General features: G+C 33.7%; 1 long non-coding RNA gene across 2 annotated transcripts in view; it reads left to right on the forward strand.

The window, feature by feature from the left end:
- LOC106730005 overlaps nt 1-18,490 on the forward strand; it is a 161,269-nt gene that overhangs the window by 45,180 nt on the left and 97,599 nt on the right. The window lies entirely within an intron of this gene.

The raw sequence follows: 18,490 nt of genomic DNA on the forward strand, positions 1-18,490 counted from the left end.
CTCATTATTTTTGTCCTACAGATTTTTCATAGAAGGTGTTATGTTGAGTATCTTTTTAGTTGAAAATGGAATAAAAGGTTAACATATTCTGAGTTTGTAGTCATTAAGTTTTGTTTTTAATAATGTTCATTACGAGATTGAATACAAAATTTGAAAGATTATATGAAGGAAAAGTTTTAAGTTCTTTGGACAGTACATAGTTAAAAATGTCTTACATAATCAGGTGTTATCTTCTGGAAGAAATCACAGCTAAATGTACATATCTGTTCTCCTTGTTTTAATCATTATATGTATCTAGAGAATTCAGTGTGTTAATTCAAACATAGGTTCTACCCTGCTCATACTATCCAATATAATAATAGCATTTATTATAATAGAGTTAATGTCTTGAGACCTACTGAAATTCAGATAAAAAACACCTTTAGGTAATGGACTACGTAAACATATATAGTTACCTGAAATCTGCATAGGGAAAATGAGTCATCATTTAGTTAAAAATAAATTTACTAAATTATACCATCTCACACAGTGTCATCCCTCAGGATAATATATTTTTAGATGCAAAACAGATTCCTGTTTTACCAGGTATCAAACATTTTAAGTGGGGGGTGGTATAGCTCAGTGGTAGAACTTGTGCTTAACATGCACGAGGTCCTGGGTTCAGTCCCCAATACCTCCATTCAATCAATCAATCAATGAAACTAATTACCACCCCCCCCAAAAAAAAAAATTGAAAATAATGTATGGGCCAAAATGCAGACTTTAGTCTTTATGTGTAAAACTTCTGTTTTAGAAATTATCAACATGGTTTGCTCTGTTTCTACAAAATGCTTTTCAAAGTATCTATGTTATACTAGCTCCTTTTATTGTGATTTATTTTGGCTTAGCGTTATTTTTTTCTGGGGATATAACCTATATACCAACCAAGGATTTGGTTGAGTGGTAAGTTGAATGCTTTTAGATTTAGCATATCACATAACATTCCACTTTAATTCTTCAGAGGGCACCTGAATTAGTTGTATGAAAACTGAACAAAATTGCATTTGATTGTCTCTGACAATAGATCATCACTTTCCATGACAGGCTCTTGTATTGTGAACGTATCAGTTTTATTATTACTTATTTATTAACTCAAAAGTTTTTTTTCATTCTAAATTTCCATATCCCCTGAAAGGTAGATCATTTGGGTCTGACTGAGAGTAGTATTTCCTTCACCAGGGGTAAATGTTTATGTATGCTTTCTCTAAATTTTCTAAACCACAGTGATTTGATTGAGAAATACAGATTTCTGTTTTATTTTCTGGAGTACACATATGCAGCTATAAAGTTTACCCTTTTAACAAAATGGCACAGGAGAGGGAATGAAGTGATACACAGATGAAGTGAGTACTCCATCTAGGTTTCTCTGCAAACCCAAGGACTTGGGCCCGTCCCATAGAACTGGCCAAGAATCCTCACAAAGAAATATTTTAGTCTCTTATATAGTACCTGATTTAATCTAATGGCATGCACTCCTTAGAAGTGTGAGATTCTCACTGTGATAATTTTTTGGTACCATGTGACAAGACGATGGATCAGATCAAGATTCTACAGTGGTGATGAAGTCAGTTTGAAGAGAAAGAGGTCACTGTTGTCCTAATTTTAGATTTACTGTGCTTTTTTTGGTGAGGGAGGGAGGCAAGTATAGGTGAGTAAGACTGCCCGTTAAACCTTTTCTCTTGATGGACAAATAAAACTCTTGGAATTAAGGGGAAGACAATGCTAAAGTTGGTGGATTTGAAGTTAATGTTAAAATTCAGTGTTGTAATTGTTTTTCATGAATCAGTTTAAAACTGTGTAAATGATTTCCTTAGCACTCTTCCTTCCTTGTTCTTACATTCAAAAATATTGCCTTGGTGGAAACAAAAGTGTAGTGATTATAAGTGGAAAATAATAAACCTCAAAGGAATAGAATTTTTTACATGAAGATATGGCAGTAATGATTTGAGAGTAATCATGAGTGGCTGGAGGAATATTGACCTCTTACTCCACCTGCCCCAACCCTGTTACGGTGTTAATACAGAGGTGTTGGGAGAGTAAAGGCTTCTTCCTCCAGAAAGGGCTACCAGAGAAGGATGTCCTCTGGGTTTCTATAAAGGTAAATAGGTCTCTAGAGGAAGCATTTTATGAAGATAATGAGGCATAGGGGATTGTCAGTTGTTAATTAGTAATTATAGTAGCAGTAACAGAGGTGCAGTAGAAAAAGCATTATAGGAAGGAATATTGGAAAGATGGCTCAGGGAAGAAGCAGCCAAGAGTAGAATGAGGCAACTAAGGAAGACTATAGGTGAGTGGAGGAGTAACCAAAGATAACAAGATTTTAGGGCATACTGGAATAAACTGGGTTTAGTCAGGTATGTTTCTTGGTTTTTTTGGTAGTCATAGGAAGAGGTGAAAACTGATTTACTCTGTTTGAAATCAGAATAGGAGTCTAGAACCCTGTACACTATACCTTTTTCCCTTGTCTCACCTCTATCCTGTTACCCTTCTTTACTAAAGCTCTAGACAGGGGTAGGAGAAATGGAAATAATTGTCCTGAAACGGTTATAACAGTAGCTGTTAGAACTTTTTTCATCTATAAATATTTCTATATTTATATCTAAGAGCAAGAACTCAATTTTAAAAAATAATGTGATCACACTTTCAAAAGTTAGAAATAGTCCTTAATTATCATTATACATCAGTCAGTTTTCATATTTTTGCAGGTGTATTGTAAGTTTGGCTTTTTGTGTTTTTTTATTTTTGTTTGTTTAGTTTGTTTGAATCAGAATCTAAGTAAGATCCATACATTGTGATTGGTTGATGTATCTCGTAAGTGTTTCTAAATCTATAGCTTTTCTCTCAGGATTAAGTATTGATTAGACATACTTTTATAGGTATAATTTCTCTTACAGAGATTTTAGAAAATAGCAATCTACATTCTAATAATTAAATATATGAGAAAGTAGTTATCCAATTTTTATTGTTTCCATGTAAATGCATTAATGATCAAAATAACTGTTTTCCAGGAAAACATAAACCATTAGTAATTAGCCAACTTATTCAATTGTAAATAACATCTACATAGTTTTTTTCTTAATTTGTCCTGCAAGTGTGGTCTTAGAAAATAAGTATCCTGATTATTCTATGCTGGTTAGGAAAACAGGTCATAAAAATGAAATGATTTGTGATTTACCCTAGATCACCCTTAGAAACTAGTTTCAAAACTCAGAGCACTTGATTTTTTAGCAGAGTAATAAAGATACTTTTGTCTTTCTACTTTGTACTACAGCCAGGTGTGAGTTTTAAAATAGGTTGCATGTGCAGTCTGAAGATGAGTATAATTAGTAGTGTTATCAGTCAGGATAGACTATATTATGAAGTAGTGAGAAACAACCACAAAAACTCAGTGGTTTAAAACAACAAAGGTTTATTTCTTGTTCTTGCATGTCCATCATGGTCAGAGATATCTCTGCTTATAATAGTCACTTAGGGATCTTATGGAGCAGCCACCATTTCAATCATTGCTGATCATCATGCTGGAAAGAAAGGAGGGGAAAAAGGAGCCCTGGAAGGTCTCACATCTGCAGCTAAATGATCTAGAGCAGAAGTAGCACATCCATTCACAAGAAGGTCATGAAGTTAGTCATCTACATGCCTTAGAGAAGACAACTAGCTATTGGTAAGCAGTACAAATAAATAACATTGTAAGTAGTAACTCTGTTACTGGGCTGCTAACAGAGGTATTCATCCATTCATTCATTCACTTACTCATTCATTAATCACATGCTTATTGAATGGCTGCTATATGCAAGTCACTGTCCTAGACAGTAAAATTAGGAAGGTAAACTGAACACTTCCATCCCTCCTCTCTCTTCTCTTGGTTCTCAGAGTCTAATAGAGGCAAGAGACAGGTTATTCTATATTAGGGATCAGCAAAGTGTCACCCACAGACCAAATCTGGCCTGCGGCCTGTTTTTATATGGCCCTTAAGCTAAAAATGTCTTACATTTTTAAAGGGTTAAGAAAGCAAATGAACAAAAAAGAATGTTCAACAGAGACCTTAAGTGGTACACAGCCTAAAATATTTACTATATGACTCTCTACAGTAAAAAAAAGTTTGCTGACCTCTGTTCTGTAACATCTGTACTTAAATTTGAAGTTCCTCAAACTAACTGCTATCTAGCCCATTGTCAGATAAAAAACACACAGTTATCTAGTAAGCTCAGGATCTGTTTTAACAGTGTGCCTTTTGTGTGATCTGATATTACATTTCCCTGGAAATATAAACCTTTTTCTGTGTTGTTTGAACGATGATTTTACTGACCATTTGAGTGGTCTTGTTACTGGGCGTTAGATTTGTATTAGGTTTGGTGCATAGTTAGGTAGCTACAAGATGATCAGACCTCCTAAAGTGCGTACATGCAGATACTAAGTAATGATTTGTTTGGGAACAGGAAGTAAAGCAACCATGAGGATATCTGCTTCCTCACAGAAATAAAACCTAAACTTTGTGGACTTCAGAAATCAAAGGCAGTGGATGGAAATATATATAAAAGTAGATTTTTTATTTTCCATTCTACAGACTGGACTTCTCAATGAAATATTATAATTATAGACATTTCTCGAACTGAGCAAGAGGTTGTGGTTCAAAGTATATGTAGTTCGAAGACTATGTATAAAGTCCCTACTGTGAATGAGGCACTTGACACAGAAGGCAAGTGAAAATCACTCCTGGTACTTCAAGTTCAAAATAAAGGAAGCAAAATTCAAAATAGAGGAATAGAATTGTATAAAACAAATTTGGCTTATTCTAAAGTAATTTTGGAGGAAAAGGGTCCAAAATATATAATTGCTGTAGCATGAGGAGAGAAAAGATACCTTGAGCTTACACTTAATACAGACCATCATATTGACCATCAGAGTTCAATTCAATTATATCCCCACTTTTTTTTTTTTTTCATTTTAGATTATAGAACTCTGACAGATTCCACACCAGTTTTAGGACCTACTTATGGTATTCTAATATGTGGAATGTAGATTGTCAATGCCACAAACACCTGTTTAACAGTAATGTGTAAAATTCTAGTTTGGTCCAGGTCAGCGTCTATCCTGTTGAGTTTATAGGAACTTCTTATAGATTTGTGGGAAATCCTCTTTCAGATCTGGACCTTTAGAGCTTGATCTCTTAAATGTTACTCTCATCTATTTTATAACCCCTCAAGTTTGTTTTCTTAATAATAGCAAGCTTCCAAGTGATTCCTAAGGTTCTTTCTAGTTATATGACTGTGACTGGATGACAGACAAGGCTCAGGTCCAGTAACTCTAATCAGATTCTCAGCTTGTATACTGTGTATTTAGTGGGTACATGTTTACTTGTATGTCGAGTTGGCATTGTAATTTATCAGCCTTCTATTTGAAAACCAGCAGATTGTCAAAACCATTGGCTTTTTGTTGCCAACATCCTAAATACAGGGTTTGGCCTTACCTCATTCATCCTGTCTTTGTATCAGTGACTTTCACATGTTTTAGAGGGTGACAGTAGTGTTGGCAGAAGTAACTGCCCCTGAGGATGTTATAGTTAGAGAAGCATAGTCAGTTTTGATAATGCAAACTAGAGAAAGTGAAGCTTCATAGAATATTTTTGGTTAGTGGGTGAATTCAGAAAATAAACCATTTTCTATGTGTCTGAAACTGTCAAGTCAAGAGAGGCAGTCCCTGTCCATCCAAGGCATCACTATCTCAATTATAGTTATGGCCACTCTTCTGCCTATTAAAACTTGCTTTAGCCCATTTTCATTAATGTCCAGATCCCTGAAGCCAACTTAATTTTAATTTAATAAATCATGTTGTCATGTTAATAAATCCTACTTTATCTATAGTAGATCTTTTGGGAACATTAAAACAAAATCCAAACAGAAAAAAGAAACCCGTAATCTTACTGTGTAAAGGAAGTTTAGAATCAAAGTGAAGGTAAAGTCTGAAGGTATGGAATTAGGGACAGGTAATTAATCTTTCCCTCATATACTAAATATGGGTAAGTAATGGTCCACCTGAAGCATTTATATCTTGAAATGCAAGAGATGTATTAAAATCATAATCCTTCAATAAAATTAGTATATATGGTAATTCAGTGTATTCTGTATTTAGTTTTAGACATATCTTCTACAGATAGCAAGTTTCAGCTAACTTCAAAAAATGACCCAGGAATGTTGAATCATGAGAGAAGCAGAAGTTTAATTTGGATAAATATTCTTTTCTTTAAAAAGTGATTCTTTAGTTTTCTGAACTTTCGGGTTATATGTTTGGAACCTAATATTTTACTTGTTGCTAAATAAATATTTATTATCAAAAAATGATCTTCTTAATTCTCCCATTAATTTTATCCAACAGCCACTAAAGTAGAAATGTGTGGTAATGTAAATACAACATCTACTATATATAATAATGCTTAGAAAATATCTAGCATCAGATCTAGCATTGTTTAGGCTTAAAACCTTTAGTTTTTTTTTTTCTTTAATTGCACCTCAATTTAAAGACTAGTTAGGCTTAAAATAAACTTTTTACTTCCATTCTTAATGGTTCTAGATGGTCTGGGAGAAAGATAAATACATCTGTGGTTCTTTTGCTATTCTGTGGATCTACTAAATTTTAAAGTAAACAAAAAATTATGAAGTAAGGAAAATGCTTAAAATATAAAAATATTCAGAATTATTCCATATAATTACACTTATGTAAATATACAACTATTTAAACATTAAAAATGTTAGAAGGAATTGTAGTGAAATCCTGAGTGGTTGTATTAAGGTGCTAAGATGAGAATCTTATTTTTCTTTCTTCTAGATTCCAATATTTCTGTAATATGGTTGTTACTTTCATGATGAGAATAAATATGTTTTTACAAAATGCAATAAAGACAACTAGGAATAAATATAGAAAAGCATTTGCTGCTTCTAATTATGGTAAATGTTTCAAAGGCACATATTTATATTAAATGTGAGGATAATTCATGTACCCAAAGACCATACTTTCTTTGGAATATATTTCAGTGTAAGAAGCAGCTCATGGCTCACGGTGTCAGGGTGCTAGGCAATGTAAAAGTGATTAAATAAATGTTAACTTGTTGACTGTCTCCTCCTAAGCTCTGCCTTCCCCTAAACACCTGAATAAAAGCTCTGCGAGGATGGGGTTCTTGTCTGTCTTTTTAAATTGTTGTATCCGTAGCATTTAGAGTAGTATCTGGTACATAGTAGGAATGCAACAAGTACATGTTATATTAGCGAATAAACAACACATGAGGTTTGCAATTAACTCCTAGTTAATTATGTTCCATTGTAAATTACTTAAATTCCCTATCCCTTTACCATCTTACCTGGTTTAAGCTGTAAAACCAGAGAAATTTAAAACTTGTCACAAGGATTAAAGATGCCTTGAATTATAGCATATGTATCAACATGGAGCCAAGCAAAATCAACCTTGATAAGCAGTTCCATCCCCACTATTCATAGCAAAACAGCTGGCTCTAAGGAGGAACGAGAGTATAGTCAGCCTTCAGTATCCACAGGTTCCACATCTGCAGATACAGAAGGCCAACTGTGGAACTTGAGCATTTGCGGATCCACAGCAGATCTTTGAGCCACTTCCATACAGATTCCAGTAAACTACTATACAGTAAGTAAACAAGTGATAGGTATGTCCCGTAAATCCTAATCTGCTTTCTATAAATGGACCCCATTGCAGCACAACCCGGGGTGGCCCTCATTCAAAAGATTTCCCAGATGCATGCTTAGATGACTTGATGCACCCTACTGTCCCAGAATCATAGTTTTAACTCTCCTGTTTCTTCCAGACAGTGCCTCTGCACTGTAACTCAGGCTTTAGTGAGGAAATTTTGGATGTCTTAGCACACACACCATACAAGGTATCAGTAACTGCTCATTTTGAAAGTGATTGAATTAATTAGTACATAAATCATTCAGTTGTCCTCATGGCCAATATACTCATTATTTCCTTGTATTCATTTCAGTGTGATTCTGTGTAAATAATTTTTAGACTCCTGAATCTTTCTGCTTTCATTTGTTCTGTAGCCTGATTCTTTTTGTTGCTTTGTCCTTCTATGCTTCTTTCTTCTTTAAGGAAATATTTCACACTTCATTTGGAAAACCAGAGGAATTTCTCATGGATCCTTTAGACTTTGAGAAAGCATAATTTCCTTTCTCTAATACTCCACCTCTGTAGTTTTAGGCTGAAACTGCTCTCTCCAGAACCACTGGTATGTTTATATGGTAGAATCTCTCACTATGAACCCTGAGTTTTCTAATTCTTGTCATTCATTAAGTGTTTCCTGTGGTATCTTTCCTTTTCCAGACCACATATCCATCTCACTGTCAAGCTTCCTTCAAATCTCTTTATTCCATTTGGCTCTGATAGGTTCTCTCAACTCCTCAGGTGTTTGCCACTTGCCCACGACCATCAGCATCTCATTGTGGATTGTTCTTTATCTCAGAAGGTTATATTTCCCAGTATTCCTCTTTTGGCCCTTCTATGTCTTTTGTGATTGACATTAGCTCATTCATTGAGTCATTCAACAGATATTTATTAAGTCACTACCATGCACCAGAGCTGTGCTAAGTATTAGGGTAAGTGGTAAAAGATACAAACAAAACCTTCTGTAGTTTTCTGTACAGTTGAAGAATAAAACATTAACCTCATATTTCCACAATTGTTCTTCCATTACTTAATCTGCATGTTATTTCAGGGGAAGGAGGTTTTTATTACAGAAATCTTATGCATTTGCAACCCAGAAAGGAATAAAGTAATCTTACCTCTTTGCTGGTAACCATTGTACAATTTTGAGACCATTTGGCATGTTTCCAATGAAATGAGTAGGTTATCCTCCATAAAAGTCTTATTAATAATTATAACCAATATTTAATAGGCATTGTGTTTCTTGCCCATTATGGGCACGATTTCCTATGATCCTTACAACAAATTTGTGAAGAAATGGGCACAAAGAAGTTGTCACTTGCCCATAGTTATTCAGAGACTAATTGAGAGAGTAGGGGTTCAAATCCAGATCTGTTCGGTCCCAGAATCTGAACTCTGTTGCGCATGTTTGCTGATTTCCATTTCCATCAGTGAAATTAATCAAAAGTCAAATGTATTAAATTTGTTTTCTCCCTTTGCTCTTATTAATACCATCTAATATTTCTGCTCTATAAAATGTTATGAAACCTTAGTTTCAAAAATCAAGTTATAACCATATTTACAAAGTCACTTTTTGGTCGGTTGATTTTCATTATGAAAGAGATTATGACTTTTGAAACATTGAGAAATATGTACTATCAAGTGGAAAATATTTTTGGAAAAGGATTGATTGCATATTAGTATTATTTATGATTTTAAATCATAACCTCTGCTTGATTGAGAGTCAGTAAACAGTTTCTTTGTTAAAAATGATTTTCTTAAAAATGAAATGAAAAGACATCATATATGGTTCCCCGTCAAGAATATTATGTATATTTTTCAATTTATAATATTCACTTAACATATTTCATTTAAAAATTAGATACAGAGCAGAACCCAATAGGACCCAGTCAAGGTCCTGTAGTCTACTATGCCCTTATAGAAATAGTTCTCTTTTTATCCATTGTTTATATCATTCATAGAAAATATTTTTTAATCCTTTATATTTTCACTATCAAGAGACTTTTTTCTGCTAGATAAAGATTGCACAAAAAAATGAAAATTTGACTTAGAAATACTATTTAAAGTCCATTTTGCCTGTTTGCAATTTAATACTTAGTTTCATTTTGTAGAATATTTATGTAGGACTTAAAAGAATTAAACGCAGTCAAATTTAACAAGATCTCTACCTTGTTTTATCATTAGTATTAGGTAAATCATTTTAACCTTTTCTATGCTTCTGTCCTTATATAGTAGGCCACCAACTTACTGTGACATGCCTAACTAAAAGCTTCATCTTTATATTGGGATTATAAAATTCTACCCAACTAGAATTTAAAATATTCCAAAAGCAAAGGCATATAAAACAAAAGTTACTGTATTATAACAGCTATGGAATAGATAAAACAGCTTTGAGGTACTATTTATCCTTATTTTCTATCTCTTAAAATAAAACTTTTAAAAATATTTAAACATTTCAGTACAGTGTTTGTTGATTTCGATGTCATAATTTCAGTATAAATTTTGTTACATTGATCTTTGAATGGAAATTTGGGAGTATTAAAATCATTGTCTGATATTTTGAAAATAACTTTATAAACTCTGGTTTTGTTTGCGTGTTTTAGGACCAAATGATTAGCCTTCAGTGTGCAAATGTATACTTTTAAGAATGATTCAAACTTACCCTATATTGGCTCACCTTTTTAAAATAAAAATAGTCTTCATTTTGAAAAAATACATCACCATGAATTCTTTGGAAGAAAGCCGTTATGTTAATACCGGTATCTTGTTACTATTTGTAGAATATTTTTGCTATTTCTTTTACTAGAGGCTGATTTTTTTCCTGAGGCCTTTTGCTCTCATTCTTAAGCAATCCGCTCCACTATCCCCCATCTCTACCTAAAAATATCTTCTTCTTGCCATCATTTTTAAAAATTTATTTGGCTAAAAATCAATACTGTTAATGACAGTGGGTTTTTAAAGAGTTGTATTAAATATTTTTGATTGTCTTTAAATGTGTTCCTTCTTTTTCCTAATATAACATTTTTGTCTTTATTAAAAATATTTGGCTAATGGCTTCCATTTTATTTGATTATGGAGGTTGTTGGAGGGATCTGTGATGAAAAGACAATATAGGAAGAAGACATGTTTTATAACTAAACCAATACTTTCAGAAGAGTAACAGCACTTTTCTTGCTACCAATGACACAGGATGAGGCAGGCCAAGAGAAGCCAGGGACCAGAGTTGATTTAGGCTGGTAAGAGATGACAGATTATGAGGGTCTCAGCAAATGCAGAGCTTCAGGCAGAAAATTAGGTACTCCAGAGAGGAAAATACAAATTCTCAAATAATAGAAGCTGAAGTATAATTTTAAGTCAGAGAAGCACCTGAAAATAGAGGAGTAGATTTTAGCTACTGAGCTGGAAGCTGGCATAAAAGGGGTCAGTAGGAAGGAAGGAGAAGGAAACACTAGGCAGATTGACCCCTGCCACAAATTGTATTTGTTCTGAGTAAGCAAGATAGCAGGTCATGACTACTGAAACAAGTGCAGGCTTGAGCAACACTGCCCAGGTTCAGAGCATTTCTGCTTAACTGTGAGAGAACAAGGAATGGCTGGGCTGGTTTTCTTAGTAGCCAGTGTAAAGCGAGGTTTCCCACCATTACTGTTATGATTAGTAAAGTAATTATTGCTGACTGTGGCACAGAAGCTAATCTAAATCCCATATTTTGAATAATGGCATTTTCTAACATCCAGTCCAAGAGAAACTGTTCTCCTCTTTATTACCTCAAGCCTTTTGAAACCTTTCTTAATATGATGGTCACCAGGTCCATCCATGTTGCTGCAAATGGCATTATTTGATTCTTTTTTATGGCTGAGTAGTATTCCATTATATAAATACACCACAAGTTCTTCATCCAGTCATCTGATGATGGACATTCAGGTTGTTTCCATGTCTTAGCTATTGTATATAGTGCTGCTGTGAACATTGAGATGCATGTATCTTTTTGAATTAGGGTTCCCTCCGGATATATGCCCAGGAGGGGGATTGCTGGATCATATAGTAAGTCTATTTCTAGATTTTTAAGGAGTCTCCCTACTGTTTTCCACAATGGTTGCACCAAACTACATTGCCGCCAGCAGTGTAGGAGGGTTCCCTTTTCTCCATAGCATCTCCAGCATTTGTTGTTCATGGCCTTTTGAATGATGGCCATTCTGACTGGTGTGAGATGATACCTCATTGTAGTTTTATGTGCGTTTCTCTGATAATTAGTGATACTGAGCATTTTTTTATGTGCTAGTGGCCATTTGTAAATCTTCATTGGAGAATTGCTTCTTTAGGTCTTCTGCCCGTTTTTGGATTGGGTTGTTTGTTTTTTTGTTATTAAGTTGTTTATATATTCTGGAAATTTAGCCTTTGTCAGTTCATTCTTTGAAAATATTTTCTCCCATTCCATAGGTTGTCATTTTATTTTTTCTATGGTTTCTTTTGCTGTGCAAAAGCTTATAAGTTTAATTAGGTCCCATTTGTTTATTTTTGCTTTTATTTCTGTTCCCTGAATAGACTTCCCTAGGAGAACATTGCTAGGATTTATATCAGAGAATGTTACACTTATATTTTCTTCTAGGAGTTTTATGATGTCTTGTCTTATATTTAAGTCTTTAAGCCATTTTGAGTTCATTTTTGTGTATAGTGTGAAGAAGTTTTCTAACTTAGTTGATTTACAAGTAGCTGTCCAGTTTTCCCAACACCACTTCCTGAAGAGACTGTCTTTTCTCCATTGTATATTCTTTCCTCCTTTGTTGAAGGTTAATTGACTGTAGGTCTGTGTATTTATTTCTGGGCTCTCTATTCTTTTCCATTAATCCATATGTCTGTTTTTGTGCCAGTGCCATTCTGTTTTGATTACTGTAACTCTAGTATTATCTGAAGTCTGGGAAGGTTATTCCCTCAGCTTCTTTCTTATTCTTCAATATTGCTTTGGCAGCTCTGGTCTTTTGTGATTTCATATAGATTTTAAGATTGTTTGTTCTAGTTCTGTGAAAAATGTCACAGGTAATATGATAGGGATCACATTAAATCTGTAGATTGCTTTGGGTAATATGGCCATTTAACAATATTAGTTCTTTCAATCCAAAAGCATGGGACATATTTCCCTTTCTTTAAGTCATTTTTAATTTCCTCAATCAGTGTTTTGTAGTTCTCCACATATAAGTCTTTCACCTCCTTGGTCAGATTTATTCCTAAGTATTTTATATTTCTGGATGCAATTTTTAAAGAGATTGTTTCTTTACTTTCCTTTTCTGATATTTCATTGCTAGTGTAAAGAAATGCAGCTAATTTCTATATGTTACTCTTGTATCCTGCTACCTTGCAAAATTCTTTTATCAGATCTAGTAGTTTTTGTATGGAGCCTTTAGGGTTTTCTGTATGTAGTATTATGTCATCGACATACAGTGACAATTTTACCTCTTCTCTTCCAATCTGCATCCCTTTTATTTCTCTTTCTTGACTGATTTCTGTGGCGAGGACTTCCAATAGTGTGTTGAATAGAAATAGTAAGAGTGGGCATCTTTGTCTTGTTCCAGATTTTAGTGGGAAAGTTTTAACTTTTCACCACTGAGTATTATGTTGGCTGTAGGTTTGTCATAAATAGCTTTTATTATGTTGAGATATGTTGCCTTTGTACCCCCTTTGGTAAGAATTTTTATCATAAATGAGTATTGAATTTTATCAAATATTTTTTCTGCATATTGAGATATACATGGAATTTTTGTCCTTTCTTTTGTTGATATGGTGTATCACGTTGTATGATTTGCATATGTTGAGCCATCCTTGTGTTCCTGGAATTAATCCAACTTGATCATAGTGTATGATCCTTTTTATGTATTGTTGAATTCTGTTCGCTAATGTTTTGTTGAGGATTTTTGCATCTATGTTCATCAATGATATTGGCCTGTAATTTTCTTTTTTGGTAGTGTCTTTGTCTGGTTTTGGTATCAGTGTGATGGTAGCTTCATAGAATATGTTTGGGAGTATTCCCTCCTGTTGAATCATTTGGAGGAGTTTGAGAAGGATTGGTATGAGTTCTTCTTTGTATGTTTGGTAGAATTCCCCAGTGAAGCCATCTGGTCCTGGACTTTTGTTTGTAGGGATATTCTTTATTACTGATTTTATTTAATTTCTAGTGATCAATCTGTTCAAGTGGTCTATTTCTTTTTGATTCAGTCTCTGTGGACTGTATGTTTCCAGAAACTTGACCATTTCTTCTAGGTTCTCTTGTTTTTTTGTTTTTTGGGGTTTTTTTTTTTTTTTTTTTTTTGTATTTCTGTGGTGTTGGTTGTAATTTGTTCATTTTCCTTTATTATTTTGTCTATTTGTGTACTCTCTCTCGTCATCTTGGTGAGCCTGGCCTGAGGTTTGTCAATTTTGTTCACTCCTAAAAACCTTCACTTGGTCTGAGTGATTTTTATATTGTTTTTTAATCTCTATTGTATTTATATCTTCTCTGATCTTTATTATTTCTTTTCTTCTGCTGACTGTTAAGTTTTGTTTGTTCTTTTTCTAAATGTTTCAGGTGGTAGGTTAGATTGTTTATTTGAGATTGTTCTTGTTTTTTGGAAATAGGCCTATATCAATATGAACTTCCCTCTTAGGGTTGCTTTTGCCGTATCCCATAGATTTTGTGTGGTTGTGTTTTCATTGTTGTTTGTCTCAAGGTATTTTTTAATTTCTTCTTTGATTTCATCATTGACCCATTTGTTTTTCAGTAGCATATTGTTTAGTCTCCATGTAACTGTTTATTTCCTCATTTGTATTTCTGTGGTTGATTTCTAGTTTCCTGGAATTTTGGTCAGGAAAGATGTTTGAAATAATTTCTATCCCTTAAATTTGTTGAGGCTTCTTTTGTGTCCGAGTGGGTGATCAATCCTAGAGAATGTTCCATGTGCACTTGAAAAGAATGTATATTCTGTTTTGGGGTGATGTAATGTCCTAAAAATATTAACCAAGTCCAACTCTTCTATTGCATCATTTAGCATCTCCATTGCCTTATTGATTTTCTGTCTAGAAGATCTGTTCAATGATATTAGTGGGGTATTAAAGTCTCCTACTATTATTGTGTTCCTATCAGTTTCTCCCTTTATGTCTGTTAGTATTTTATATATTTAGGAGCTCCTATATTAGGTGCATAAATGTTAACGACTGTAATATCCTCTTCTTGTATTGCTTCTTTTATCATTATATAGTGTCCTTCTTTATGGCCTTTGTTTAATTTTTTTTGTGGCCTTTGTTTTAAAGTCTGTTTTGTCTGGTATGAGTATTACTACTCCCACTTTCCTATAATTTACATTTCCATGAAATATCTTTTTCCATCTCTTACTTTCAGTATATGTGTGTCCTTTCCCTAAAATGGGTCTGTTGTAGGCGGCATATTGTAGGCTCTTGTTTTATTATCCAATCTGTTACTCTGCATCTTTTGATTGAGTCTATTGACATTTATGGTAATTATTGGAAGATGTGTGTTTATTGACATTTTAAACTTTGTTTTCCAGTTAATTTGGTATTTCTTCTTTTTTCCTTTCTTTTCCTTTTTGTGGTTTGATAATTTTCTTTTGTATTAGCTTGGTTTCTTTTTTGTTTTTATGACTCTATTGTATGCTTTTGAGTTGTGGTTACCCTGATTTTCCAGTATATTAACCCATTACTATATCTCTTTGCTTTAGACTGGTAGTCATATAGGCTCAAACAAATCCTAAGAAATATGAAAAGAAAATCTGCATTTTCTTGCCCCCATCTCCTACCTTTGTATGATTTTGATGTCCTCTTTTACATCTCCATGTTTATTCTCTAGCAGCTCATTGTTTTTTATCTCATTTCCACTTTTCTCCTTTCTATAGCTTCCTGATTCTTTTCTATATAGAGTAAACCTTTCAGTATTTCTCTTATGATAGGTTTAGTATTGCTGGATTCTTTTAGTTTTTGCTTGTCTGTGAAATTCTTTATCTCTCTTATTCTAAAGGATTGGCTTACTAGGTAGAGTATCCTACGTTACAGCTTTTTCTCCTTCAGGACTTTGAACATACCTTGCCACGCCTGGCCAGCAGTGTTTGTGAAGAGAAATCAGCTGAAAGCCTTAGGAGGGTTCCCTTGTAACTAAGTCTTTGTTTTTCTCTTGCTGCCTTTAGAATCATTTCTTTATCTTTAACTTTGGCCATCTTAATTATAATATGTCTTGGTGTAGGTCTGTTTGGGTTCTTGTTTGGGACTCTCTGTGCCTCCTGTATTGGAATATCTGTTTCCTTCTTTAGGTTTGGAAAGTTTTCAGTCTTGATTTCTTCAAATACCTTTTCAATCCCCTTTTCTCTTTCTTCTTCTGTACACCCTATTTTGTGTACATTGGCATGCTTTATAATCCCATAGGTCCCTTATATTGCTTTCATTGGTTTTCATTTGCTTTTCTGTCTGTGGTTCTGATTGGGTTATTTCTGTTATCCTCTCTTCTAAATCACTTATTCGTTCTTCCGCATCATCTAGTCTGCTTTTTAACTGCCTTTAGCTTGGCTTTTATCTCAACAGTTGAGTTTTCTGATTTTAATTGACTCTTCTTTATGGTTTCTATTTACTTTTTATAGTATTCTGCATTTCTATTGATAGTCTCTCTCCTTTCCTTCAGTGCTTTTATCACCGCCTTTTTGAAGTCATGATCTAGTAGACTGTCGTGGTCTATTTCATTGTTCTTTCAGGGAATTTCTCTTGTTTTTTAATTGGGAGTGGTTGCTCTGCTTCTTCATTTTACATATATTTCTCTGTGTATTTAAGAGTATCAGTTATCTACTGTGATCTTGAAGGGCTGTTTGTTTGGTTTTTTTTTAAGTGGAAGTGTTCCTGTGCAGACTGTGCATGTCTAATAATTTTGTCACAAGTGCTGTTTTTAGAATGGATGGTTGCCACATCTTTCTTCCATGTGTGTTGGCTGTTATCCCTTTGTTTGGGGATGTGGTTGGTGTTGTGGTGATCATAGCCTGCCCTGATTGTTGTTGTTGAGCGGGGCCTCCTTTCTGTTCTCTGGTTGTCCCAGCCTGACAGGGGCTGGATCTGCTCCCCTGTTTTTGGAATAGAGACCTCCAGACTGTGTCTGAGCTGTGTTGTGTGGTATTAGAATTCTGAAGATTATTATAGTCTAGTATCTCCTATAGATCTTTAGAAGCAAAATTCAGCACAGAGCCCTGTATTTGAAGAGCCACTGCCAAATGAAGGTTTTCTCAGGGACTTTAAAATATTTTCACTATCCCACTTACATTTTATCTGTCTTGAAATAATAATTCTCCTATCATTTTCATATATAACCATTAAATAGTATTTGAATACCACTGATTTTAGTGGTGTGAATACAAATAAACTACTTCAAAAAAGAACAAATCTAGAATGGCATCTACATTGATATTTTGAGATATTTAGTTTTTCCTGAGACACAGTACCAAAGCCTTATCTTTTTTGATCTAGGAAAGACTACTGTGAAAAATAACATGTTTAATTTTCTAAGACTCTAACCAACCATTTTTGTAGAGAAAGAAATGTAACTTATGAAATGGCAGCCACAAGCCAGGTACACACAGGTATCAGAGCTAGTAGGTATAGAATCTGTTATTAATATAGAGTAAGATAAGTGACTTGATCAAAGTTCCATGGATACTATGCCAGAGACAGAATTCAAACCTAAGTGTGTTTGATTCCAAAGCCAGTACTTACTCTAACATTAAATGCTGCCTCATAACACCAATGTATAAAAGATAAAGTGAATCATCTTAAATCATTACTAGAAGCTAGAAAGATATAAATAATAAATGAATAAATAAAATTATGGCAAGTTATTCTCTCTGCTCACTAAATATAGTTAAGGGTTAACATTACTCTCAGCATGTGCCTAATCACTTGAAAACATTGGATCACAACTAAGAAATCCAGATTCAGCAAGTCTTTTTAACAGGTGGGAAAATGTTGTTTGTCATAGAAATGTTCATTTTCAAATTCTTAAAAGAACACAGTGAATATTAAGATAACATTATTTAAAGAAGTATTTGAGAGAACATATTTTTCCTTATTCTGTTGCTTTAGAAATTAAACTACTTCCTTCTGTTATTTCTACATTAGATCTTGAAGGAAATACAAAATTAAAGTATTTTCTGGGAAATGATTTATAGCTGATCACCTGTCATATTTTATATTGTTGGTTGCATTATTTAATCTATTGAATACATTTACAATCAGCATTTAAGTAAAAAGTGCAATTGATTTACTTAGTATTAAAGTTTGATAATATAGGGTGTATTTTAAGGAAGTACTTTTATTTGAAGACTTCATTTTCAGGTGCTTAAAATTTATTCCTTATAAAAGGTGGGAGCATTTAATGATTAGATTTAACATTTATGAAGTGTTTTTAGAGTGTGTGGTATAGTATAAATACAAATTGCTTATTATGAGCAATATGTGTCTCCATGCATAACACTCATTTTTAAATTAATTCCATTGCTATAAGTTAGATTCTTATTGGAATCTTCTTGCTACCTTCAGTAGACTTGAAAAAAATAACATTCAGTTTGAGGAAGCAGGTGTTTTCAGCGTTTGCAGTGTTAAATGTTAATTGGGATCCCTGAGCTCTCAAGCCACCTTAAATGGTCATGTATGGGAGAAGGGAAATTGAAGTACCCTTTACTTCTTAAAAGATAATGTAGAAAAGTAATTGAAATACTGTTATGAGTTAAAAGAGCAATATTATCAATTTTTA

This window comes from Camelus ferus, chromosome 5 (assembly GCF_009834535.1).
Source record: "Camelus ferus isolate YT-003-E chromosome 5, BCGSAC_Cfer_1.0, whole genome shotgun sequence".
Lineage (NCBI taxonomy): Eukaryota > Metazoa > Chordata > Mammalia > Artiodactyla > Camelidae > Camelus > Camelus ferus.